The following is a 27,986-nucleotide window of genomic DNA, read 5'->3' on the forward strand; positions in this document are numbered from 1 at the left end:
CAACCTCTTGCAAGAAAATACAAGTCCAGCATACCAGAATACCTATCTTTCTAATTCTCTACCGTGCCACTGACTGAAATCCCAGACCTGCTTATACATTATGAAGTATCTTGGAGAAAGCTTGTGTGATTTTGAGCCTATAAATGCAGTGATCTCTCAGGATATAGAGACAGTGCAGAGGATATCAAACACAGTCTGTTAGATCTTTTCCCTTTGTATTACTTGCATCTTTTCATCTCTGGTAAACTTCTCTTTGTTTGGATTTTCAGAAGTCCCCTAAAGTTCTACACCAAACACCTTTGATGATGATACTGCTGTAATATAGGGCTGACCACAATGTAGAGGTTGTCAGCCTTTCAATAGCGTCTTCTTCCCACAGCTGGTTTCCCATTTGGCATGCCACTTCCCACTGCTCCCTGCTCTTGCTCCGGTGCAGGGGCTCTGCTCCAGGTGCCAGAATCCTTCTCTTGTGTGCTGAACTCCCAGAGTTCAAGACATGAGGCTTTTGCTGTGTTGTTCTTTAAAGTGCTAGCTTGGCCTTACTAATATATTTTCAATGGCTGGGATTAGTAGAACTTGTAAGAATTTATCAGACCTGTCAGATTTACAAGTCCACTCGTCACCTCCACCCTCTTACATATATTTTAAAATAGCTAATTAGGAGATAATGCCAGCAGAACCAAATACTGTCACAAGATAATGATCTCACACCACTATAGAAATGGTAAGTGAAAATGTTTATTTTCAAAGGGAAGAAACACTGATTATGTGCCTAATCCTATAATTCTTAAGTAAAATTCCTGCAGATTTCAGTGACACCTGAGGTGACAACATCCTATTACTGTGATAGTATTTCTGGATGCCAAATGGCCATAAGTGATGCAGCCATTTTTCCCAAATGATACTGATGCAGTATTGGAACATATGTTTGCCTTACCTTTATTAGCCTGTTTTATCTCCTAACTTGGAGGACAAATTCTGCATGTGCTTCATGCACCAGCTTAAATAATTTTTTTACATTTTGTTTTTAAGATGGGTTTTAAGATGCAATGAGCTGTGGTTTGTGTGAAGTTACACTTACTTTTAGCTTACTGACAATTCATAATGATGATATGCAAGTCTATGTTACTACTGCAGGCTCTCTTTGGTATACTAAGGATCATCTTTGTCTAAATCAAAGATGGCTTTCCCTCTGTCCTTCAGGAATTTTGGAAACAAGGGCACTGTCTTAAATTCACCTTTCAGGAATAAGCCACCTTATGTTTTCAGTGGGGTGAAGTAACACAGACAAGCACCAAGGTCATTAGCTGTTCTGGTGTAGTTGCCCCTGTGCTGCTCTTCTCCAGTAGTAGATGTGAGGCAGTTTGGGGAAGTTTTACCTCTCACTCAGAGTCGTTCTTGTGTTTGCATTCCCAATAGTGGTGCTGGTGAGGGCTGTGCCATGCAAATCCTCCTCCAGATCACCTGCTGGGGAGGCTCTCACTCTGCTACAAGACAGTGATAATGGGATGGGTACATCTGCCTTTACTGCCTCACTTCTAGGGAAGCCTTCTTTCTACTGAATCTCTGGACTCACTTTAGATGCAGGGCTGTCTTATAGGCAGGTAAATACCGCAGTGGAAATTGGAGGCAGATGCAGAGGTGCTTTCAGAGAAAAGCCTCTCTGTGAAAGCATGGAGGTTTATCTTAGTCAGGATTGACTTGCACAAGTCATTAGTGCTTCGCCATGGAAGGTGGCCAGTGGTTTTTAGAAATTATTGCTGCTTTCATGATTAATGATTAATCATTCCATCTCTAACCTGCTGTAATTGTTCTGATTTTTATTTTTTGCCTTGTTCACCGGTTCATGTCTAAATACAAGAAGATGTTTATATTGCATACATTCAGCTTTAATTGGCCCTTAAAAGAAGGTGTTGATTAGAATCTTCTCAACATCAACAGCTCGCTCGCACAACATTCTCTAATTACTGTTTATTAATTTAGTTCAAGTGGCATAGTTGAAAGCCCTGCTCAGATGGGAGAAGTAAATTGTCACTGGTATTGAATATGTAAATTATGTGCCATGTAAGTTTCCATGAAGAATGTTTAAAGTTAAATGCTACTCATATAAAGCCTTCCAGTTTCATCTAACACAGCCATATGACAGCTTTGCAAAAAATGCCATGAAAACTTACCAACCCTGGCAAAAAAAAACATACTTTCTTATCCTTTACTTTTTTTTTATTAACATAATCATGATGATAATAATAATTTATTTGCCAGTGAAAAAAAAACCAACATCATTCATGCTGGCTGGCTGGAGGTTTGCAAGGCTGCCAACTGAATCTGAACTACAAGTTACTGTATTATAGGCATTCAGCAGCCTGGATTTGTTGCCCTGGTGCAGTAACCCTTCCTTCTCTTTAATTAGCTTATAAAGTCAAAATTTCTTAAACAAAGTACTCATTAAACGTTGCTATGTTACATTGCTTTAAAATGCAATTAAAAGTTTTAAGAGTGCTGTGGAGTTTGTGTGCCATTGTCAGCACCCATGTCACTCACTATCAATTTCCACCCACTCGTGTAGATCAGAGGCCTCCCGTTAAATATAGATGGCACTTCATAGCTTTCTGTGTAGTCCAGGCATAAAGCAATGTACTGATGAGGACGACCTGACTGCACCTTATACTTCACAGAATATAAAAGGAACGGAAAGGAGGGTATCTCGAGGAAAGAGGACCTGGAGTCTTCCTTACCCTTCAACCTCTGTAGATGTCTCTCTGTGACCCTTTGTGTGGGAGTAGCTGTGTGTTGCTGGTGAGTGTGCTGCTTTTAATTCTTCCCAGAAAAAGCTGTATAGGAATACCATGCAGTTATTGTATTATGCATCTGAAGCAATGAGACCAGATATTTACATCAAAAGAGGAAAATACCCAATGCCTGAATGCTGTCCTTCACCCAGTCCTCATACTCTTGCTGGTTGCTGTCATCATGAATGGCACTAATCAATTCCTGGAAATCTCTACACCAAGCATTATGTCCCATGTGGTTACATCATTCCCTCTAACCTCTAGGGCTTCGTGTTGACATCTTCACAGCTCTTCTACTACCAACTGGTATGACAAGAAATGCCAAATGGCATTTTTAGCCACTTCTGTCAGCCAACAGGAATCCAAATATTTCCATTTTGCAATTTTCACCTGCTGAATTTCATCTTTGCTTCTAAAACCAAGCAAAACTGGGTGGGCCTGCTCAGGGTCTCCCCAGGTGTCTGCATAAAGGATGGTGAAAGCATGTGAGAGGTTTATTAAGACAGAAGGGGCTTATGCCTCTCCAGAATTTATTTATTAATAATGTCTACCAGATTGCTAATCCAGCCTGTCAGTTGTGTAACTCCTGTTACAACTTCCAACCCAGGAGGCTGTTTCTGTTTCTCTCTGAATTCTTTCCTAGGGGATGCTCCTTCACAGTGTGATCTGTGTTTCACCTTGTGGTTCATTTCCAAGCATAATTCTGCAGGGCACTCACCTCTCCCCTTGCAGAGCCATGCCCAAAGGTTCATAGGAGCCATTTATCTCTTGGAACAGGCAGTGACACTACATCAGCTTCTTGTAACCCCCACTTTTCCAGATGCATGGAGACAGAGCTCAAAGGTTTTCAAAATCTAACTTGCAAGATTGTTCATGGAAACACTTTGTTTCTTGGTTGGGGTCTTTTAAAACAACTATTATTTGTCTAGTTTTTAATTTCCTTTTATTCTAAAGGTTTGATTTTTTGTGGCTGCTACTGTGTTTGTTCACTGCTGCTGTAGGTATCAACAACATGATTAAATTCCAGCTCTGACTGTTGCAACATAAGCACTCTGCCTTCATTATCCACCATGCCTAAAACTATTTGATCTCTAATAAGTTCACCTGCAAGTGTGCCTCATTTGCATGATGAGGCTACTGGTGCAGCCTGGTTGCATATTGGTTTGTGATTTCAGCTTCTCTTCGATCAGATGAATCAAACAGAAGGAAATATTAGAATTTCCAGCAACTGTCTTTTTTTCTGTTAATCATGCCAGAACAACAGGAGTTTCAGGCAGCCTTACTAGGCTGAATAAATCCACCAATAAAAGGCATGGGAGAGCTGCTCATGTCAGGTCACATATAAACCAGCACCAAACTAGGGATAATTGGTCTGGTTTGGTGGCACAAGGTGTTAAGATCAAATACAGCTCTTGAGCTGGCTGTTTCAGAGCCTCCTTTGGTGAGCTGCACTTCCCATTGCCATCAGCCCTTAGCCCATGAGGGAGCTGTGCTACTGAGCAAGGAACCTGGCCCATCAGGCTCAGAGCTGGAAATACCTTTCATCATTTCTGAGGGTCTTTGCTTGACTGCCTCCAGTTCACATCTGTCCTCACTTAGACCCAGTTGACATCTATTTGGCACTAGTGACTCCTTGGGCTTTACTGCCCAAAGTGGGCAGGGAGAGAAAATGTGTTTTCTTACTCCAAGCTTTTAGGAACCTGAACCTTTGTTTGTGTCTTGAAATGGAAGCAACAGACTTCAAAGATAAATGGAAGCAGAGAACAGTAGCTCAATAACTGTAAGATTCATAGCAACAGTGCTGAAAATGTGTCAGGCTGACTATTTCCTTTCTGGATGAAACTCAGGATAGGCCTGTGGGTTTTTCTGTGTCCAGTATGAGTTTAAGAAATGTGATTTGCCCCATTGCAGCATCCCTTATTTCTCTAATTTCAGAATTCAGCTCTTTACATTGTAACAAGTCCCAAATACCTGCATTATCATTGGAGACAATTTTTAATTGAGCTGAATAGCCTCTGAGAACATGGAAATGCCTCTCATTGATCCAAATGGATCCTTGACTGAGTTCTTGTTTCCTGCAGAAAACCAACTGTTTTCTTTGGTTCTTGGGCTCACACAGAAACAAAAAAATTAAACCAAGCAGAACCAAACAAAAGAACTCTGAGGCTCTCAGCAGCAGTGTTTGCTTTGCACATGAACAGTAATTTTCCCCTAGCACATACTTCCAAGAATTTTTTTAAATGTCATTCATACATCATCTGCCCTAGCAGACAATAGTTGTTCCAGAGAAGCTGTTGCTCTCTATTAGGTCAATGATCAGTGAACTAAACATTTTCTACTTAGGCCTTCATATGATAAAAGCGTAAGAGCTTTGAAGGAGCCATTACAGACTATTGCCTAGAAGAAATATCCATTTGAAAATTCAGCAATTATGTACTTCTATAATAGCATGTAAAAGGAGCTCTGGACCCATTATGGGTTATTGAGTAAATAATGTATTTTTAAAAGTGTCTAAGTAATTTATATGATAGCCTGTATTGGCAGCAGAGAGTGATTGTAGACTAAACATTCTGTCTTTCTTTCTTTTTAAAAATCTCATTTAAATCCCTATATAGCAATTAAAAAAAAAGAGAAATCCCTGATGCAGTTTCAGTATTTCTATAGCAGTCAATAGCTAATGGTTCTGACTTTGCTCCACTGAGGCTGCCATTTTGTGCTGAGCCAGTTTCCTCTGGTCTTACTTTTTATTTTTTTTCCTTGATTGGATAAGACAAGAGGCTTCATTATCAAATATAATATAGAAGTGTCCAGAGGCCTCCTGGAGGTTAGACTAACAGTCATCAGACCTACCCTTGATCAGGAGCAGCCACTAGCCAAAAAAGACATGAATCCAGAGAGGGGAGACAGGAAGCTGTCAGTCACTATTTCAGGGAAAAACTGAGGCTTGGAGAGGGGAAATATGTTTTCTGAGATCATGCAGGGGACAAAGCACCTCTGCCTCCCAAGAGCAGGTTTAGTTTCTCTGCTTTATGTTCAGACCTTCTACGGAAAGGCATAGTCTGAGACCTCATTGCTGTGGCTCCTCAGTGCTATTGCAAATATCTCCTTTATCAGATGCCCACAGTAGTCTTGCTTCAGACCACTGCACTCAGCCCTTTCAAGCACAGGTCCTGGTCTGTGTGGGCAGGAAAATACTGCAGTTCAAAACATTTATATTGGAGCAGCAATGCACTATGAAATAGTTATGCTGGAAAACAAACTTGTTTCATACTCTTAAGAGTAGAGTAAGCTTTCCTTAGTCCTCCCTTTTATTTATCATACTGCTTCCTGCCATGACAGTAGTCACCTCTTTGATAAATTTATGTCAAAAAGGGAAAGAAAAAAACTGAAACAGTTGGGTTTTTTCAAAAAGCAGCACTAATGTTTGAGCTGCATGGAATTTTGGAGATTATCTCGACATCCCCAACTACCTGTTATGCCAAGCAGCCTGTAGTACCATGCCATACTTATGTGGCATGTGACAATAATGCAATGGACTTGACTTGGGGGGACAAAACTAAAACATTTCTATGCCTATAGCGATGTTCCACCCTAACTCATTTTGACGGTACTTTTGCTGGCACAAATTAGAGATAAGGTCATTTAATCTGATGTTCTTGAATCTGTGTTACAACACAGACCTGTGTTGTAACTAATTTTGTACATGAAATGCGCTAACAGTCAGCAGGAAGCAGACATCTTTAGTATGACTGGCAGGAGTTCTGATTTCCTTTTTTCTTTTTCTGAGTCTATGTAATGCCTACCCCTGCATGTGCATGTCCAGAGCAGATCGTGTGCTTCCCATAACTAGCTACAGTGTGTTTCAGTCACACCTCAAGAACATCACCTTTAGATCAGAATTTCAATACATCTGTATAGTTTCTTGTATTTTTAGAAAAGTGGTTTTGGTGCAGTGAATGAAAATGTGGCATTTTAGCTCCTGTCTGGGGAGATGACAAGAGACAAGTTTCTGTAGCAAGGCACATGTGAGTCTATTTTGCTTGTGTTTGGAAAGACACAAAAAAAGAAAAGAAATACAAGGGTACCAGGGAGCACGTGGTTCAAAACATAAAAAAGAAAGGGAGTGGCTTAACAAATAAATGGTAAAGTAGTAGGGGGGAAAGATGAAGTAGGGAAAAAAAAGGGTAAAGGTGAGGTAACAGAGGCACAAATAAATGCAGAAGCATCAAGGTGAAAGTCATAGATAGGTTTGTGTTTGAGCAAAACATATAATGACAAAGAAAGTAATCAGTCTCTCTCACAGGCTGTATTTGGCACGTAGGAAACTTGTTGAGATAATTAACTGGAGCAGTGATGAAATCTCCATCACTGGAGGAATTCAATGACAGAGTAGTCAAAAATCTGAAGAATACTGTCAGGTATTGGCCAATCTCTTCTAGCTCTATTTTCTACAATCTCAGCATCCCAAACTGTATGAGTGGGAGCAGCACCTCAGTTGCATGGTTATGGGAAACCTCTTTCTGGATCAGTCACTTCATTTGAAATTCTGTAAGATCTCACAGAGTACACAAGATACTAGTTGGAGATGAAGTCTTTGAGAAAGATGAAGATACAGGGAGAAAAAAACCTGTCAGCAACATTTTCTTTTCAGCTATGGACCTAATGCCACAACCCTTGTATTTTCCTCCTCACACCGAAGGGCCCCAATCTGCAACAAATAGTTTGGCTTAGATATAAACCCAAAGCCCTCACAACTTGAGATAAAAGATTCTGGGTTCTTTCTTCTAAGAACAGATTTATTAATTGCTCTGCTCTTCAACTCTAAATAATTCTATTCTCTCTTTCAAAGAAAATTCCCCCTAAGGTCACCCAAAATCATTCTTCACTTGCTTTCCTGGCTTCTCTTGAATGCTGGGTGATGAGAGGACACAGGTATAGAGTTGTCTGGGATTATTCCGGACTGATGATTACTTCTGTGCAAACCACCAGTTACCACTGCAGAACAAAACAAAGTGTAAACCAGACTTTGAAAAGAAAAATATGGAGAGGCATCCCACTGAGAGCTTCATTCTTCCACCTTGTCGATTTTTTTAGGGCTTGCCAAAGGGACCTAGCAAAGCCCAGTGTGATAATGTCAGTGGTCCTCCCCTAAAGGTAGGAGGCTTGGAATGCTCTAGTACTGCCATAGGAAGGCACAGGCCTTTAAAATGACCACTCCTTCCCAAGACATTCTTCTGTGTCTTCTTTGTTCCACTCTGGGTCACCAAACATGATGCTGGTACATGAAGGAAGCTACCTTTTTATTTATTTTCTTTTTTTCTTTCTTTCTTTTTTTTTTTTTTCTTTCACCTTGACATTACTTTAGAGACATTAGATTCATTATTTGAGGGTGTGTATGAGATTCTGGAAGCAAAATTTATGTCTGCTATGCTGTGAGATCTTTGGTATGATATTGACTCATTCATTGGCACCTGAGAGAGGTTTGGGGAATTCAGCAAGCTTTCAGCAATCCAGTTTGAGAGATTAAACAGAATTATGTCTTACTCAGGTTTGTCCTAATTTTATTAGATTTTCACCATTTCTAATTGCATAAACATATGCAGCCAAGTATACAGATGGGGACTGGGAAGACGTACAAGGACACTCAGGCTCCACAGTCAGCTAATTGGTGGAATAAGTAATAGGGCACTTGGAAAGATTGATTATTTTTTTTCAGAACATTTCAGGATAAAATCCTGTCCCCATTAAAACTGAAGCAATCAAGAGAGGATAGATTTTTGCCATAGATTTTGCTGGAATTGGAGAAAGAGATGAGAGAAACTATGTGATGCAGAAAATATCCAGGATGAAGGGTGTTGTTTTGGGCAAGATTCACTACTTACTTGTCTTAGCCACTGGAAAAAGATAGAAGGTCTCAAAAACATAGAACAACTGGCTTGATCCATATGGTGACATCAGAAGACTTTGATCAGGGCTAAACACAAGATTAACAAGGGCTAACAATTTCAGATACTGCCAGAGCAAATGAGAAGTCATTTTGTGTGGATATTGTTATTGGTAGGAAATGCCAAGCTGTGATGTTTTTAGAAATATTTTATATTGTCTTTTGGAAAATCAATCTGGTTTTGCTATGGCTAGGAGAGCTCTTGGGCCACAAGTCAAAGTGTGATATGACTATTTCTGGTCAAATGATACCAGCTGAGGTACTGACATGGCCGCTTATGTGAGTACTTTCACATAAAATAATATTGCTGTGAATGTTTTTTTAAGGGAATGCTGTGGTTGACTTATTTTCTACACTCAACATGGAAGGGAGCAGAAGGGAAAAGTCTACACTCAGGTTTTTGCTGTTGTACATAATTCATCCCTGACATGGCCTCTGCACTATGGGCATTCGTGCGTCTTCACCTTAAGGGATAGTACAGAATTCTCAGGCTGAATTAGCCCCAGCTGAATAGTGTTTTTAACATCTACCTGGGTAACAGACCTGGAAGACTTTGCCTTGCACTGGCCTGGGCTGTTGAGAAAGCAAAGATTATGTTGTTGTTTTTTCCTTATAAAAAGTACAATATACCAAACAAGTTGGACACATACTTGGACCTGGGCTTTTCAGCAAAATTTTGCCATGTCCTCTAAAAAGTAAAAAATACTTACTAAAATAGATCATCAAATAATTTCTATCAAACCCCAAACAAACAAAACAACAACAGCAAATAAACAAAAAAACCCACCAAAACCAAGAGGGATTTAATACTATTGGGGTGTGGTTTTTTGTTAATGACTTCATTTTTTTATTCCTCCTGTTCTGGCCATAACATGTGAACTCTGACCACATCACCGGTGTGAAATTGGTGATTAACCTTTAGACTCTGACAATTTGGATTTCTCTCAACACCAACTAGTAATGCAAAAGACCATTAGTAGTTAATACTGGGACATCCCAGCTCCAGATGTCAAAAGGTTAATGAAAAATCAAGCATCCTGCTTTTACTGGGCAATTCAGAGACCTTCTCCCCAAACATTTCATTTTTTGGTGATAAATAAGCCAGACTGCTTGAGCTGGGGAAGACGCGTGTTTTGCTGATGTGTACAGCTGTTAATTGAAAAAGATTTTGTTATGCTTATTCTTCTGGGAGTAGATGAAAAAGAGATTTGTTGGCAAACTTTAGTTAGTCTTGAACACCCCTTTGTCCAAATACTCTACTTAATAATAACGCTTTGTTCTTTCTACACAGCCGTGGAGGGATTTTGAGCGGAATACTCATTTGCTTTAAGTCATATCTGCCAGTAATCATTCCTGGCTTAAGACCAGCTGCCATTTATGTGTTTTATGAAAACATAACACCAGTTTTACTCTCAAAACTATTCTCTTTTAGGTAAAAGCTTCAGCACAAACTAGTTCCCCATATCTACCATAAATGCTGTTTATCACAGATTTTGGTCTTTAAAAAAAAAAAAAAAAAGATAATGTTAAAATATTTTGATTACCCTTTCCTTACCACTATCATTCACAGGCCATCTTTTCTAATTATGGTATTAGGACATTTACATAACCGGGAAAAGGGTCCTTTAACTACGTTTCTATTATGTTTGGCACTTGTGTGAAAGGATATTATATTCATGTGCATTAGAGATTGCTTATAAAAGATCAAGACAATAATAGCAGATCAGACGATAAAGGTTCCCTTTTCTCCTCCCAGACAGGCTGTCTCTGACAGAAGAATACAGTTCATCAAAAGTGTCTGCAGGTTGTCAAACTCGGTGAGATTTGGGGACACTCGGAGGCTGTCATGGCCAACAAGAAGATTTTCTGTAGGGTTCTGCCATCATTCACCCTGAGGAAATAATCACTCACTACATTCTGCATGCTCTCATGATAGAGCTCTATTTGAGAGAAAAGAGCCATTTTATCAAAGGACAATATATCCCTTCTCTTGGTCCATGCAACTTCCATTATCAGACCATAATAAATCATATTTATGTTCTCAGTTAATAAGACTGATTACAATGCAGGTTACAGGCATGGGAAAAGCAAAGCAGGTGAAAAGATGTTTTAATGAAAATATGATAAGCAAACAGCTTCTTGTGAACATTTCAGGGTGTTATTTGTAATGATCACAGGCAATTTTTGATACATCTTCTTTAGCAATGGTTTAAGCTGCATAAATTGGCTTGCCGCTTTATATGTTGAAATAGGAAGAATCCCAGTGTCCTTCTTATGTTGTCTAGAATCATTATATACATTATAAGCATAAAATGAGTTTAATGTATGTGCTTTGAAAATAAGGGGAAAACAGAAAATCAGGGAAGACTGATTTTAATGCTGCTCAAAATGATTTTGAAATTTTCTACTGATCTTTGTTACTAACGGTGCATTTTCCATGAAATTTAGGAATGACATGTACTGCTTTCATCTCCTTAAAATTAATATACTTCACTCTCTGTTTTTCTCAATTTCTTCAAAGTTCTTTTTAGAGCACAGTGCAGAGAGACAGAAATTCTCCACTCAATGTGCAAGAATGTCTGCTATTAATGCTGAGGGGAGTTAAGTGTGTGCTTCTATAGAATATACCCCAGTGTTCAGTACTGAAAGGTACCTTACTGAAAAGGTGCAAGCATGTTTAGCTCCAGCACATGCATTCAAAGGCCAACTTCCTTAGAATCTTTTGAAGTGATTAAGTGGAGGGTTTTTTTTTGTTTGTTTGTTTGTTTTGTTGTTGGTAGTTGTTTGGGTTTTTTTGTAAGGTAAGAGTTCTGATGCCATTTCAGTATATAACTGAGGGAAGTTAGAAGTTCAGTATATAACTGAGGGAAGTGGCTGCTGGAGTTTCTAGCTCTCATCCTGTGAAAAGTCTTTTGATATAACATTCAGCATCTGGAATAATTTCCTCCTGCTGATACATAATTTTGGCCAAGACACTGAAATGCTACAGCACCTGCAGAACACGGGTGACAAAGACTCCTTGGTATTTGGGACCTGTAGGACCTATTCTGGTCATTGATCACTCCTAAACAAATTTTAAAGCCTTGTAATTGGCCTGGCCCTGGACATTTACCATGAAACTCCCTTAACCCTTTTAGGGCACTTCAACAAGAGACACAAGAAACAGCAAACTCCTCTTCAAAGGCAATGTCCTGATATGACAACAGATGTAGACAATGTACTTCATGATGAAACTGCTTGATCTAGAGAAAAACATGTTGTAACTGCCTTCACCATAAAAGGGGTTTAAAAATGCTGCCTGCCAACTTCACAAAAAACAGAGCTGCTATTTTAGTTAAAGGCCAGTGAATTGTATTTTTCACGTCAGTTTTCACTAACCTCAAACATCACTGTTATGACAGACTGTCATCCAACCAAACCAGTACTCTGGTGCCATTCAAACAGGCAGGAAAAAAGCAAACGCAAAGGAAACTTAAAAGTCCAATTAGTAAGTGGGGAGTGCATGTGAGTGAACTACTTTTGTGTAATGATACTGATTACTAAAAATGAAACACTTAAAAGAAAATAAACAAAAAGCAGTGCTCTCTGAGCCAGTGGTGTTTTCTTGGCTGGCAGCTTCTCTTTGTTCTGTTTCATGACACCATCCTCAATGGTTGAAGGGGTGTTCTGGGCCAGATGTCAATCACAATGTCTGACATAAACAAAAATAGCTAAAAAGGCACGCCAGCATCTTCCTTTTGTTTTCCCATTAGCTCCATTTTTCTTTTCATAGGCTGACAAAAAATTACTGCCTCCAAGTGAATTCAGTAATGTCACTATATATCTAATATCTAGGAGACCTTTTGTTTTAGCTTTACTGGGCTTAACCACAAAAGACACTTGACATTGACAAAGAATCTATCAAATATACAATGATCAGTGCAGTGAAATCTCTCATGACAGAAAGGCACTATTCTGCCTCCCCCCTGCCTCCAGCAGCAGCCTGTCTGAGCAAAATACACTGGAGCACATGTAGCAGCTGAACCATTGCAGAAGAGGCCAGAAGCTGATATGTGTCTTGTTTAAATTGTCATAGCATTTAGTATAATTAAAAACGCCAAAAGAGTAGAAAAGATAGATGGAAATGTTACATTACTTGTTTCTAGATATTAACCTTGAGCCAGAACTGAAATAGAGAGACACATTTTGGATTTCTGAAAGCTCTGATATGGAAGAAAGCAAGCCTAAGAGTATGTCTCTTGAAATTTAAGACATGAAGTCATAGTTTCTCTATTTACAAAATAAAGCAGAAATAATGTTCCATACAGACACTGTTTTCTCTATGAGTTCAGTTCCTGTTGTTGTTGTACTCTGTAAAGCAGTTGTTTCATCTCTCAGATACTTTCTTTTCACTATCCTTTGTCTTCATGCCTGCAAGGCCTTGGGCCTGCTGATGAGAGCATGTCACCACTTTCTGCTCCTTCTCCAACTCTGAGCTTGGCTGGTGTTTCATGTGTGCAGCTATGAAGCGGTGCATGGTGTCCTGGCTCATGGCTGCAGAGGCCACAGCTGTGGCTCATGGGCTCAGCAATGCCTAGGAGCTGTGGTTCAGAAGCCTGCCTGCACAGGCTTCATCCCCTGAGCATGCCTGTGCCCAGAAAAGAGAAACAAGTGCCTACTGGAGGAAATCACAAGCAGATCAGCCCTGAAACTGCTCCTGAATTGCACAGGGAGGCCAGGCAGGGAGCTGAGAGTCACACGAAGATTGTCTTTGCCTGAGTTATTTTTCTTTCTCATCGGAAAGGAAGATGTTTGACCAATGGCTTCAATTTAAAATCTGACCTTTCAAATGCCAAGCTCCATGTTTGCTTCTGTTGAATGTACAGATAAAAACATATGGCATTCTAAACTTGACTCTGAAAATTATGTTGTTTTCATCAGATAAGATGGTTTCCTTCCCATGCATGATTACCTCTCATAACTATTCAGAACTAACTAGTTATGATCCTGATTTCTAATTATGTCCTGGGCTATATCTAGTTCTGAGAAACCAATGGAGAACTTTCTGTTCAGTTCTAGAGGTTGGAATTTGGTGAGGACCTGACCCAGTTCTGGCAGTTCTAAAAGACAGCAGAAAAGGTACAGCTTTCCTCTAACAGAACTGGTACCCTCAAGGAGAAAATAGGAATCAGGTAGGTTTTGTGTTATTTCTTCTAGTATAAATGGACTTCACAGCCTTGTTCCATTTCCTGATTTTCTTGAAGTAGAGAAATGTTAAATATGGGCCTTAAATTGTAGGTTTACCCATATTTCCTGTATTTCCCAAATTTAAATCTCAGTTAATGACTTCTCCATATAGTGCATCTCTTAAAGTTCTGTCAGGGCCTGTAAATGTGCCTAACTAGTCAAAAATATGTTGTCTGCATTTAGCATTGGCTTTTGGAACCCTCACCGCCAAGTCACCTCACTGCTGTGTCTCACCTCGCATGCATTTCTGTGTAGTGCCAGGAGTAGAATGGAAAATAGCTGTGAAGTAAAAGCAGATTCTGCTCCCATTAAAGGTAATGAAAACTATGCTTTTACTTCTACTTACTCATAATAGCAGGGAAAAACGAAGTGGAAACAAGCACAACAAAACACCTCTGCCAGCTATCTATAAGCTAACCAAGGCTTCCACTAATGAGGTGCTCTGGCATTTTGAAAAAGACAGGTTCTTCCAGAAATGGAAAACAAATACATGGAGTTTTCCCCTCAGCTCTGAAAGGCTAGTGAGAGAATAACAAATTGTATTTCAAAAATGGGGTACAGACAAACTTTTAATGCTGTCTGTGCTATTACATACCTACAGATGCCAGCAATAGGGTTTGAGGAAAAGATAATAGTCCAGATCACCAGATAGCACCAAATTTTACATTATGATCTTCAGCTCAGCTGTCTTTGAGAACTTAATATATGCAGCGTTATTTAAAGTCTAAACTGCATGGCAGAAATGCAAGTTGCTCCAACTTTCTTCTCTCTGGGACTGTGTGGAGAAACTCTCTCCCCAAGGGTTGCAAAGGACAGGCTGTTCTAGTTTGGCCGTGCTTTAGTAAGAATATTCACTGCACTGCCAGCTGCTTCTGAAGCACCCAGTGGTATCACATGCAGAAGAGTCCATCTTTGCTTACTGGGAGAGCACTGTGTCCAGATTGTACTGATATGTGCCCATCAGATCTAGCTTTATACATTGGCCATGCAGGCAACTATTTATGGCCAGCAAAGTGATTTGTAACCTCACTGCCTGCTTCAACTGTGCTTCCAGTGTGCTGAAAAAGCAGGCAGGCATTGCGCTGCTGCTTTGGAGAGAGGAGTTTGCCTGAAGGACAAGGGAATATCCCACCTAGCAGTGTCCATGTTCCCTTCCGGCTGCAGAAAGCTGGTGAGTCTTCTCCTGACTGTCAGCTTCCTATCTCAGCTGTCCTATCCCTGCACACTTGCCTCCACATGGATGGAACAAGCTTCCCTGTCCTGTCCCCAGCCCTAATTGCTACAAGGGCCAACATTCCCTTTTGCTTACAAAGTCAAAAAGCCCTGAGTTACAGGGCTGTCGCAATAGTCAAACTTCTTTGACAGCCTTGTATTATTCTAAGCAATGTCTGTTGATTTGTTAAAGAAAGAGCAGACTTTGCCAAACTGAAGCATCATTTACTTGCTCAGAAGCTCCTGGAGTGAATGCCTCTGAAATGGAAAAGCAGCTCCTCTGCTGTTTCCAAGGTACAACTTCAGAATTTGGTGTGTTCCCCTGAGTGTTTGCGGTATAAGAATGTATGGCATGTGCTGTGGATGAAAAACTGAGTATGAGCAAACAGTGTGCTTTGGCAGCCCAGAAGGCAAATAGCATTGTGGGCTGAATAAAAAGTGTGGCCAGCAGATCAAAAGAGGTGACTCTCTCACTCTTCTTTGGTGACACCTCACCTGGAGTACTGTGTCCAGCTCTGGAACTCTTCAGCACAAGAAGGACACTAATCTGTTGGAGTGGGTCCAGAGGAGGGTCACAAAAGTAATGCAAGAGATGGAGCATCTCTTCTATGAGGACAGGCTGAGAGAGTTAGAGATTGTTCAGCCTGGAGAAGAGAAGGCTGCAGAGGGGACTGTGGCCTTTTTGGTACTTAAAGGGAGCCTATAAGAAAGACAGTGACAATCTTTTTAGCAAGAACTGTTGCAATGGACAAGGGGTAATGGTTTTAAACTAAAAGAGGGTAGACTTAGACTAGATAAAAGGAAGATATTTTTTTTGTACAATAAAGGTAGTGAAATACTGGAACAGGTTGCCTAGACAGGTGGCAGAAGCCCCATCCCTGGAAACATTCAAGGTCAACTTGGACAGGGCTCTGAGCAATCTGATCTAGTTCAAGATGTCCCTGCTTACTGTGTGGGTGTTGGACTAGATGACCTTTAAAGGTCCTTTCCAACCCAAAACATTCTAGGATTCTATCAGTTCCCTGAATGAGGGACTTAGTGAAGTCCATATTACAGTGGTGTTGAGTGAAGGATGAAATCCTCCCTCCTGGCAGCCCAGGGCATTTACAGCACTTTGCAGGGCAGCCCATCATCCTGCAGTGCCCAGAGATACATGTCCAGGAGTTTCTGGTGGGTCACATAAACATGATACCATATTTGCTCTGCTGCATTCCTGGTGAAGAGCACTTTGTACTGGTAAAGGGTGGTCGATGACAACACAAGGACCTGCCAGTGCATTTGCTTTTCAATTTCAGCACCATTGGCCTGGGAAGTAAAAAGAAGTCCCCAAACAGTATGAGTGTCTGATATGACACTGCAGTGAAAAAAAAAAAAAACAACAAAAGGCGGCTTTTTCCTCCATGGAGGTTTGCATTAAAATTGTCCAGTTGGGAATTTGTGAGTTAAGGAATCAGTGTGAGTGCACAAAAGAGTGTGAGAAGAGAGTATTTTGGCTTCTTCATCCCTGTGCACAAACTATCCCAGGGTTTCAGATAGGATGTTAGCATTTCTTACAGTCTTCAAATGTTGTGCTGTGCAAGGATGTGCTCATACATAATTTTGTAATTGAAATGGCATGTTTACTGTTCTATTTCATGCTTGATTGTGTTTTTTAAACACCTTTACTCATGCTGTTAGAAGTGGGATTATAATTAAAATGTCCTGTTGAACACCTTGTTCAGTTCAGTGAAGGCATAATAGAAGTATAAATACTTGTTCTCATTGACTCTGTGATATCAACACAACAAATGTCGTAAACCAAATCTCTCTTTTGCCGAAGCATCTGTCAGAAGGGAAGAGGAAATAGAATCTGTGGCTGGGCAAAGAGGGGACCTCTTTTTTGGTAAAAGAAAACATTTTGAGATTATAATATCTGTGATACAGGTGTGTCAAATAAGGCATGGAATGACTGACTGAAATAGCCAGTTCTGAGAAGAAAGTCAGAATGGAATTTGTTCCTCTATTCACAATCCCTTGGTCTAAAGACTAGGCAGTACTTTCTCCTTCTACAGTCACCATTAGGAAATGCTGAGTCTGGTTGTAAAGTGTGTGAGAGTAATATATATTCCTTATTATCTCTATTCCTTAAAATGTGAACAGATAAGCAGACTTCATGTCCCTATGGTGAGGTTGAACTACAACACAAAGTCTATATGTTTTAAGTCAACATCCAGTGGTTACAGCACTTTTGCATAGCAATAATGGTTTAATTTTCTCAATGTTTTCTCTTGTACTCTAAGTTACCAGCAATGATGAAATGCCTACCCAGTCTTAAGGAGCTTTAAATTATTTCACAGCTTGAAATTTCAGGTAAATAGGGATGTTTGAAAATTTAGCATGCTTGATGCTCACTTGGACAATTTACTTGGATACCTTGGCTCACTTTCCTCCTCTGAAAAAACAGTGTCTGTGTTCTTTGTGCTTTTTGACCTATGTAATAGTATTTTTAATATATTAAGTACTAGGATCTACACTGCTCATAAATCATGAGGTTTTAGGTTTGTGCCCTTTCACTGGCTGAAAGAGGTCTCTCAAAAGTAATCCCAGGATGTATATTATTTCCGTGTCAGAGCAGGACTTGCCAGTCAGTAGCTGCCTTATAGGGAAAGCCCACATACTGGCAAGTAAGCAGGCCAAAAGGATGTGCAAGTTGCCTTCTATGCTCAGTTTCAGTTCCAGTAACTTTAAGCTCACCAGAAGTTGTGCAGGCAGACGGTTCACAGAATCTGATCCTTAGAATGAAAGCACTGACAAAGTGGCAACATAATTTTTTGTAACCTTTTTGTTTTGTTTTGTTTTTCCCTGGGATGGGAGGAGGGGGGAATATGGCTACATAGAGCAGTCCAGCCCAGCCCATAGAAAAATTCAGCAGCAGATATAAGGCTCCTGAGCATGCAGGACAAAATGTACAAGAATGTTGTCAAGTGGGATTGCAACAAAACTTAGTGGATTTTTTTGAATGTCTCATTATAACTACAGGTGCAGCTCTACACACCCACACATGCTGCACTTATTTCAGTGTGTGATCATATAAATACCTGCAGGTGTGAAACTGAAGAGATACCCGTGCTGAGACATGAATATTGAGTTTCACATCTGTATTTACTGCCTGGTTCACACAGTGAAGTAGTGCAGTCAGTGGGTTCTCTTTCCACCTCCCACATGCACTTTGAAAGTAACACTGAACAAAACTCTGTCCTGGGAACTGCATTTAACAGGATGTCAAGGCACAGAAATGCAGGGAGGGGGGGAAAGTATGGAACAGCCACCATTACTTCACTGCATATTCAAAATGTGGAAGAATCTGATTTCAGATAAAGATGGCCACAACAGTTTAGAGTATGATCATAAACCTGTGAAGTTGGAATTTATTGTGCCTTTTGAGGCACCTAAAACTTTAATTGGCCTCCAGTACAGTGACTGATTTCTCTCTTCCGCTACACATGGAGATGATTTCTTGTCTATAATACTGTCAGATAGTCCATAACGCATGGGATGCAAATCATGGCTGCTGCAGAAACCATGGGTTTGGATTCACTGAGTTGCCTGTATCTGAAAGTCTGCTACAGCACTGCATTCATATAGCTGGTTGCATTAAATAATAATAATCTGATGCTAACTACCTGCTACAAATGCCCTCCTCCAAGTATCAAAAATGTAAAACAAGTGAAGGACATAAATTGGGCTCCACATTTTGTATGTCATTTCTGGCTGTCGATACTCCAAGCTGTGGAATTTTCTTACTTTTTATAAGGCCTTTAGCAATAACTTTTGTTTTCCAAAGAGAAAAACAAACCTACCAAAGATCCTCTGAACATTTCAGCAGCCTGTGATAGTGATAGCTGTGAAAGTAATGGTGTCACATTCCTAATAAGGATGTACAGCAACTGTTAGGAGTCCCTGCTGTGCTTTCTTTGTGGAAACTATCTCAGATGCTTTGGGATTATTTTGCAGTAACTTCTTTTTGCACTCTGATTTCACAGGGATCTTCTCTGTTGTCTTCTGTTCAGCATACTCCTTTGAAGATCTAGGAAGAACATGTGGAACTCAAGAGCATTTAGTGAAACCTTGTTTGCACTTCCCCCAGACAAGGTGTAAGTTCTCCTGTGTCAGAAAATGTAGAGGAACAATGGTGCCCAAAATTCAGCAAAAGTTTTAGGTAGTGCTTTACTTTGTCCAGGAAAAAGAATAATGAGAATATGACTAGTGCAAGCAAAGGAGAAAAGAAAGCACAAATTTTTGTTTCCTATCTGAATGTCACTGTTTTGTCCAGAGGGACCACAGCTGTCATCCATGGCTTATGGTAGCGAATATGCTCAGTGCAGTGCCTAAAATGGACCAGAAGTGGCTGAAGCAGTGGAAGAAGTAACAGTGTGCTATTGAAGAGTTTTATCCAGGCAAGTTTACCTCCCTCAGAATTAGCCTGGGTATCTCTCCATGACACATTTGGTTTAGAATCACAGCATGTTGCAATTATTAGTCTCTGGCAGGCTCCTAGGTAGGAACTGTGTCCAAGAGCCTTTATTTCATCTGCTCCAATTGAGAAGAGTGTGTCAGTTTCTTTTGGTTGAGATTTCGCTATAACGATCTGAGCTTTAGTCACTGTGAGGCTGGCCCACTGCAAAGCATTCAGTTGGTGTTACAAACCAGAGACAACCAAGCTCCAAAAGTGAGTGCAGATTGTGTCTACTTATTAAGTAAAGGGGCATGTGGAGAGCCTATTACTCAGTAATTGGTGCAAGCTGCCAGTTAGCATTCAGCAGGACTTGCAGCATTTGCATAGACCTTACAGTCCAGAATGGCCTGGGATTGTTCTTGCCTTATTTGCTGCTGCTATAATCTGACAGTGGCTCTGCTTTGCAGAGCTACCAAATGCAGCTTTATCAGACTGAAAGGCAAATGGAAGTACATGATGTCCCCAAGGAATTGAGCCACAGGGATGCACAGGTCCAAGGGACTTTGTGGGTAAGGTTGTGCTCAGTCACTGCTACAAGGCTTGGAGGTTTCTCCCTACACCACGGGAGAGGAAACTGATGCCTGGAATTTGTGGCTGATGATACAAATGACCTCGAGTGTTATGTGACTGTATGGATTGCACAAACAGTGCTTAGGTATGGGGTGGCTGGAGAGATAGTGTGGCAAGACTGCACAGACATTTAAACAAAAATATAGCAATGTGTGGTTATGTGACACTTGCAGCTTTGACCTAATGAAAACTTCTGTTATCTTGGTACCAACTGCTGCTGTTACTCACAAGGATACCAAAATACAAGAAGGCAGCTGAGTGGAGTTTCAGACCTGTGGAGCTGGTGGACCCAACCAGCAGTGGCAGCCCATTCGACATCGCAGGGAGCAGGTCAGACTCGATGTACTCCCCTGGGTAGACAGGAGCTCTTCTCACAGGATTGTTCCCTGTGATACTATTTTAACAAATTTACGGCATAGAGAAGCACTAGCCTGACAAGGCGGTTAAATGTATGCAGAGAAGGTGCTCTCTCCAAGCAAGCAGGCTTTGTTAACACCTGCAAAGCTGCAGACCTGTCTTTATGCTGTACTGGAGAACGCAAGCGACACAGAATATAACACCGTAGTCCCGCGGCCTGCCTTGTCACTGGGACTGTGACAGGCATGTCCGCTGCCCATCGCGACGGCGGCCCGTAGCCCCTCGGGCTCGGGCGGGGATTCCCGCCCCCGGGCTCGAGCAGAGGCTACCGTCCAGACAGCATCCATGACCGCGGCCGGCCGGCAGCGGCCACGCCAACCAGCAGCTCTGCGCCAGGCGGCGACGGGCGCGGTGCGCAGCGGCGCCCGGCAGGTGGCGCCCTTGATCGGCGAGTGGCTGGCGGTGCGGACGGGCCCGAGAAACACATCGTGTCCCCCCTGCCCTTTAATTTAGGAAGTATTATAACTAAAGTGTTTTCAACTTATTATTATGCATGAGTAAAAATTCCATGAATGTGTAACATTTTCGCCTGTATTTCTCTCTTTTATAACATCATTTAAATTCCTCATTAATAATTTAGGAATGTTCTGGATTTTAATCACTTTTCTCATCACGACGGTATCTGTCCGCGGGAGAGCTCTCCTCCCCTACCTGAAGGTGACATGGGAGGACCAGGGGCAGGGGAAAGGGTGGGTGCTGCCCTGCCCAGGTGTCCTGCCTGGCTGCAGGGTATTGTATTCATTAATTAAATATTCCAAGTTTTCCAAACCTGAGGTTTGAGTAGGTCACTGTTAATAAAAATTTTACTTTTTTTTTTTTTTTTAACATCTGAGTTTAATTATGGTGGTATTTGTTTGATAGCTTGTTACTGTAAATAAAAGAGATAAAAGCAGCCCTTCACTCGAGTAGCTCTAGAGCTGTGAAATATGTACCTAATTAAAACTATTGGTGTAAGAGGCTAATAAAGTACATGTGCCTACTAGATGTCTTATTCTAATGAATCTCGGCTAATTTGCTTTGAGTGATGAATTTCGGTGTTGGTAGTAAGGGCTGAATAATTATGAAATTTATCACGAAGTGCAGGGACTCTTGATGGGCCACAGGGGCTTGAGGAGGGACAGGAGGGAAGGGCACCATAGCTATGGCCAGTCACAGCCCTGCCCCAGCCGGTGCAGGACAAGAGGAAGCCAGGTTCCACCCTGAACACAGAAACTGCCAAGATCCGGCCAAGGAGCCCCCGTGCCAGGCTGGGCCGGCAGATGTGAGGGCCTGGAGCAGCCTGGAGGACCCCGTGTGAGATGTTTGCATGCAGGTGTGGGCATGGAGGTGAACGTACTCCTCCCAGGAGCATGGGGGCCAGGCAGTGCTCCTTCCCCACCCAGCTCCTCACCCCATTCTTTCCCCTTTGATTTCCCTGGCACCGGTGAGCAGCGGGCCACAGCGTGCACTCCTCAGACTCCCAAATTGAGCACAGATGGGTTGTCTAAAGCATTTCAGATGGAGTTTTGGTCTGGTGCCAGCAGCTAATCAAAGTCTTAATTCTGGAGAATAAAAAGGCTGGGCTTTCCAAGCTCCCTCCAGCTGGTTTCTGGTGGGGACATGGACAGCCAGCACTCCTGAACTTTTTTGCCTCACATGCTTCCAGTACCTTAGGCTGGGCAGCAGGGCTACTTAACAGGATGGTGTAGCTTCCATAATGTGCATCCAGTCTGTGCACAGGATTTATCTGACCCAGCTGAAGGGGTAAGCTTTGTGTAGGCTTGTGGATGGGCACCTGCAAATCCATCCTGAGACCTGAGCTTTACCCTTGTTGGGAGAAAGGAAATACTCTGAGAGAAGCTGGATAATAATAAAGCAGCTGGTTAAGCAGAGGAAGAGCTTTGGAGTAGTGCATATTTTTATTGGTGTTTTTTTTTTGCAATAAACATCCCAAGGTGAAATGTCTATTGAAAGCTTTCCTGTAGTCCTCAACAACAACCTCTTCTCACAGGTAAAGAGTCATAGAACAAGAGGCAATGGCCTCAAGCTATGACTGGGTAAGCTTTGACTGGACATTAGGAATAAAACTTTCACAGAAAGAGTGGTCAGGCATTGGAATGTGCTGCCCAGGGAGGTGGTTGAGTCACTAGCCCTGGATGTGTTTAAAGGTTGTTTGGATGTGGTGCTTGGGGATATGGTTTAGGGGTGAACTTTGTAGAGTAGGGTTATCAGTTGGACTTGGTGATCCTGAGCTTCTTTTCCAACCTGAATGTCTCTGTGATTCTGTAAAATATTTAAATGCTTGCATTTGAGTATGTCCTGGCAATGTCCTCCATTTACCAGCACTCTGGGAATGCTGATGGGGCTGCACACTGGTGTGCCCCATTTTAACCCAGGGCCTACACAAATCCGCAGGGCCCCAACCTCATGTTGCCTCACCCCTCATGAGGAATTTATGTGCATCCAAGCCATCTGGGCTTTGCTGTCTATCCCAGAGTCAGATCTGATGAGTTTAAATGAGTCTCTAAAAGTGTGTGGTAGTTGCAGCTGTTGAAAGCGCACCAGCAGTTTCTGATCTGCACATGAATTTGGAGGTTTTTTACAAGTGCTGCATCGGCAGTTTTTCTGCAGAATGAAATTTTCACTATTGCTAATATCAGCTAGAGAGACAGGTGGAACTTGGTATTTTCCTTGCAGAACCTAACTTTTCATAGGGAAGAGGTTGGGGTTTTTTTTTAATAGCTGTGCAATCTGTTAGTGGGGTAGATTGGGGAAATATAGACTGTTTCTGTCTTATCCCTGACTTATCATTTAACCTTAGGTAAGTCTCTAAGTCATTCTGGAAATCTGATTTCTCTATCTGTAAAAATCAAAAATAAAGGCAATTATATATATATATATATATATAAAAAACAACCCACAACCCCAATAGTGAAAAGTAACTTTAAAATTTCATGTGGAAATGTTAAGTATTTTCACCAAAATGGGGTTAGTTGTGCTGTAAAAATCTGGTTGTTTTTTTTCTGTGCAGAGGATTCTTTCCATGTTGCTCAATTAATGAACATTTTAATATATTTTTCTGCCTCTCAGTTACATCTCAAATATTTGTGTCTGTGTAATTTTCATGGTCTCATATCATGTCTCTTTCTGAATAAAATATATGTTGTCAGCTCGAGGGGTCATATCTTTAAAAAGTATTTTCAGCTTCTTTGTAATTACCAAAAATGGTTTTAACCTGTAAAAACATTTGTCTGTTGTCAGCATGGCATCATATAGTATTAAAAGCTCATTATTCCGCAGCAAACCTTCCTGTGCATTGTGTTTACCTTCTGATAACATTTCAAATAGGAAGCCAAACAACAGCAGAATGAAGGGGATACTTGCACTGTTTAGTCCAATCTGACATTACATAATGAAAACTGGCAAAAATAAGTGGCACTCTATAGCTAAGAGAGGGAGAAAGAAATACAATCAAATTGTTCCTGATAGCTTGTCTTCAAAGAAGAAAACCTCTATGTGTTTCTTCTGGACAAGTTATTTATACTACGATCTAGGACCTGACAGCAGAGATTCCTGTGGCTATGCAAAGTTCTTCATGACTCCACCAAGAGACCCCAGCACAGAGGACCACCCATTTCAGAGGATAGTACACTAAGACCCTCAGCAAAGCCTTGATTTGAGGTGCTCTGAACTAGAGATACAGATAGAACATGAATTTAAGAGCTAAACCCAGTTACTATAATGAAGGCTGCAAGCAATTTTTCCACCTAAAGCATGTTGCCTAAATGTTGATAGTAGATAGCCCTCCCATCCTACAAGCTAGGGATGTGCTGATTTTCACTTTCAGTGTACCTGGTTCTCAACATCACAGGACTTCTGATTTTTGTGTTTTGTTTTATTGTTGTGGGGTGTTTTTAAGAAGTTTGATCTGATGAGTTAAACTCACTTTAAAAATAAAATTAATATATAAAGTTCATTACAAATGCTGTTGCTAAGATTTACAGAGATGGTTAATATAACTGCATTTTTCCTTTGACACTTAAACAAAGTCTGGCCTAGATTTAAATCTCTAGTAAGAGACAGGGAGAAGTCTAACCAGAGGTGACCAGTGCTATCTGAACCTGTCTTACAATCTATGCTTTTGTAGTGAACGATGAACTTCTGTTTCAGCAGCATTTTGGTTTTCTCTGCCTTACTCATATTCTTTAGCTTTATTCTGCTTCTTCCCAGCTTTACCTGTACCTCCTCTGTGAAGCCAAAGACAACTGACATTGATATTCATGTTTTTGAGTTTACCTACTGAAAGTCTGTTTTCACATGACTTAAAAACTTGGGATTCAATGTGCTGTTGCTTGGACAAGTGTATGAAGAGGATTGGTTTCAACTGCTTTGGTGGAAGGGAGCTGTTTATGAATGAGCTCGGATATATGGAGGTTTGAGAACAAGTGCAAGGTTTCATCACTCTGATGATGGTCTTTGGGACAAGGAAAAGAGGAAACAAAGTTGGGGAGACACTGTGTTTTTTGAGTCTGTATTTCAGGTCTCAGTCTTGTCAGGCCAACAAAAGTCATATAATGTGAATGGTGCCAAAGCACACTTGATGGTTGTGCATGAGTATTTATCCTCTGTCTTTTTATCATCAACTTCATTTTGCGTTCTGACAGACTTGACATGACACACCTTTGCAGATCTACTAGACAAAACCCCTGAATGTGCCTTGTTTTGTAGTACATTGGGCAATGAGCCAAAACACAGGCCTGAGGAAGCTTTTGTATCAGCATCCTCTTCTTGGTGCTTTTTCCCAGATCATCAGTGCTGTACTGGATTCCCTCCTAACTAAGGGAAGCAGTAGAAAAGCCCTTTCCAGCTAAGCAGTGGAGACTGCAGACATTGTCCTGAGACATGTCTGGGGCTGCTGTCCAGGCTGTGGTTCTGCTTGCAGCAGCACATGCATTTCTTCAACTGATCCATCAGTTGTAGGGTATGGATGGTGCCTGACCCCTGAGCTGTGGCTCACACCCTTGCTGTAGACCCTGGTGCTAACTGGTGGGACAAACTGCCTTTCCCTCCTCCTTTTAGCTTGTAGATAGTTCTTTGGCATGCATCCAAAAGCAATGCAGTATAGAGGGAAAAGTCTTCAGGTTGCCAGGATATATCTATATGTGTGGTCAAATCCCCAGCTCATTAAACTAGTATGTGCAGTGGAGAGCAGCTACTGATTTATGTTTTCATCTATGCAAGGTAAATTGGATTGAAACTTCACACTGTTTAAAAAGGAGAGCTGAGATTCTGCCTTACATTTGAGTTCTAAATTAGCAGGCATGTGACTTAAGCTTCATGGACCTGAAAAGGCTGGGTCTGAGTTAATATGATGCCTATTCCATTGACTTCACTGGAGTCTTTTGTATCAAAAACCACATGTACACAGCTTCACATTGTGAAGCAAGATTAATTTAGCTGTTGGCAAATTATGTTCTATATAAGAATGTTCTATGAACAACTTGGCTTGCAAATTCTACTTAATATTTTCAATGCAAAGTACAGTAATGTGAACAGGGCACTACTGGTTTCAGCTGAACTTTTCAGAAACATCAATAATAGGCACCCAAAATAAGGACATAAATGGTGAAGAAGTAAACAACACAAGGCCTACTGAATCAGATACTAAAAAGCCTCAATCTAAATTATAACATAGAAGATAGATGTAAAAGTAATCACAAAGGTTTTAGAGCTGCAATCCTTCTAAAAATGCAGAAGGACTGACCTCTTACAAGATGTTGATATTTGATTATTCTCAGCTATAATTACAAGAAGCACTACAGAGGGGGCAACCAACAGTATTTCCATGTTTCAGTTTAAAGCATTATTTTAATGTTTCTAAAATGTATCCACTTTTAGAACCAAAATTCTTGTTCCCTCTCTTTGAATTGTTAGAACAATAGCTGAAGCAAAACAAGCTTCCCATGATCTACCTACCTTGGAAAACAGAACCACTCTGGATAATAGAAGTAAATTAGTGGTATGCAAGCTCAGTTTTTATGTGCTTCCTAACTGTACCAATTCCCTTGATGCCAGTCCCTAAAGGAACAGGGGTATTAAGCTATTACCCTGAAGTGAAAGCCACTGTATGTTGTCCTAGTGATCCTGTATGTGCAGTTTTTCTTCACCTTTGCTCACTTTTATGTTGGTAAAAATTTTGATTGTTTGGCATTTGTAAATGCTGAGTATATGACGCTTAAATAACATAGACTACAGTTTTCTATTGGACCAGAGACAGTAAAATCATTAATATCTTCTGGTGTGGTTCCTCTCAGTTACTAACCAACACAATAACTGTTGTTTCTCCCAAGCGCATAGATACACCTCTGCAGAGATCATCCTTGCACCAGTAGCAAAGGTATTTAAAGTGTTCCTTACTTATATCAGTGAGAGAGAGATAGATATGAAATTTTCTTGCAGATGATAACTTTTTCTTCTAGTCGTATTCAGCTTTAAGAAATGTACATCCTTTCATGTCTGAATTGGTTCCAGTCTTAAATGTTTGTGTGTTCTCCCAGACCGAACAAATTTCCTTCCCGGTGCCTAGCCACCATTTACTGTCTGCAAACTATACCACATCTTGCCGCTTGCTCCTAGTGCCTCCCCATAGGTCTGCCATCAGAAGAGGCCAAGTAAGCATTCCCTAATGCATTACCAGTAAAGCCAGACTGGTTAGCTCATCACCAGGTGAAACGACTCTGTCTGAATTAGCTTAAAGACATCAGGGGGTAATTTGTGATCCTTTTTGGTAATGTTAGGTACTTGGAAGGCAGCAAAACACAATAAAGACAGTACTGTCATCTCTTAAAAGAGCTTCTCTGCAGTTTCAGGGTTTCTCAGCACTCATGTTTGAACCCAATCTTCCACCTGTCAACTTTCATGCTTTTTCTACATACCTTGCCCTTGTTTTTACCTTAGTGGCCAATGAGAAAGATGTATTTTGACTTTTTAAAATTAATTCTATCTGTTCAGCTTGCCCTACCTTTTTTATTTTTTTTTAATTGATTGAACTTGTATCTTCATATTATGTTCCTTCAGCTCATTTCTTCCATTTTCAGTGCTTACTTTCCATTTGCCTTCATTATACTTTGCCATCCTTGGACTGCACTGAACTATTCCTCGTTTCACATCTTCCTGTATTCAGATCTGCTCTTTCTCTACCTAATTTTACCATGGCTGATGTGGAAATCTTCTTTCCTACAGAAGCAGCAATGAGGAGACAGACCTTTCTTCTCTGCCACATTCCTTCATTCCTTCTCAGTCTTAAATACAATCTCTTCTGAAAAAAAGAAGTGTATTCTCTTCTGAAAAAAAT

General features: G+C 40.9%; 1 long non-coding RNA gene across 6 annotated transcripts in view; it reads left to right on the forward strand.

The window, feature by feature from the left end:
* LOC137442438 (uncharacterized) overlaps positions 1 to 21,175 on the forward strand; it is a 74,418-nt gene extending 53,243 nt beyond the window's left edge. For 3 of the 6 annotated variants that reach the window (XR_010987680.1, XR_010987679.1, XR_010987678.1), the window contains 4 exons: positions 13,786 to 13,904; positions 14,143 to 14,273; positions 15,014 to 15,130; positions 19,194 to 21,175. This is a non-coding gene — a long non-coding RNA (uncharacterized lncRNA). The remainder of the gene's footprint in view (positions 1 to 13,785; positions 13,905 to 14,142; positions 14,274 to 15,013; positions 15,131 to 19,193) is intronic. The other 3 variants (XR_010987682.1, XR_010987681.1, XR_010987683.1) reach the window with 3 other exon arrangements.
* Positions 21,176 to 27,986: the final 6,811 nt, after the last annotated feature.

The sequence above is a fragment of the Melanerpes formicivorus genome, unplaced genomic scaffold (assembly GCF_026170545.1).
Source record: "Melanerpes formicivorus ecotype bairdi unplaced genomic scaffold, bMelFor1.0.p_v2 SCAF_7, whole genome shotgun sequence".
Classification (NCBI taxonomy): Eukaryota; Metazoa; Chordata; class Aves; order Piciformes; family Picidae; genus Melanerpes; species Melanerpes formicivorus.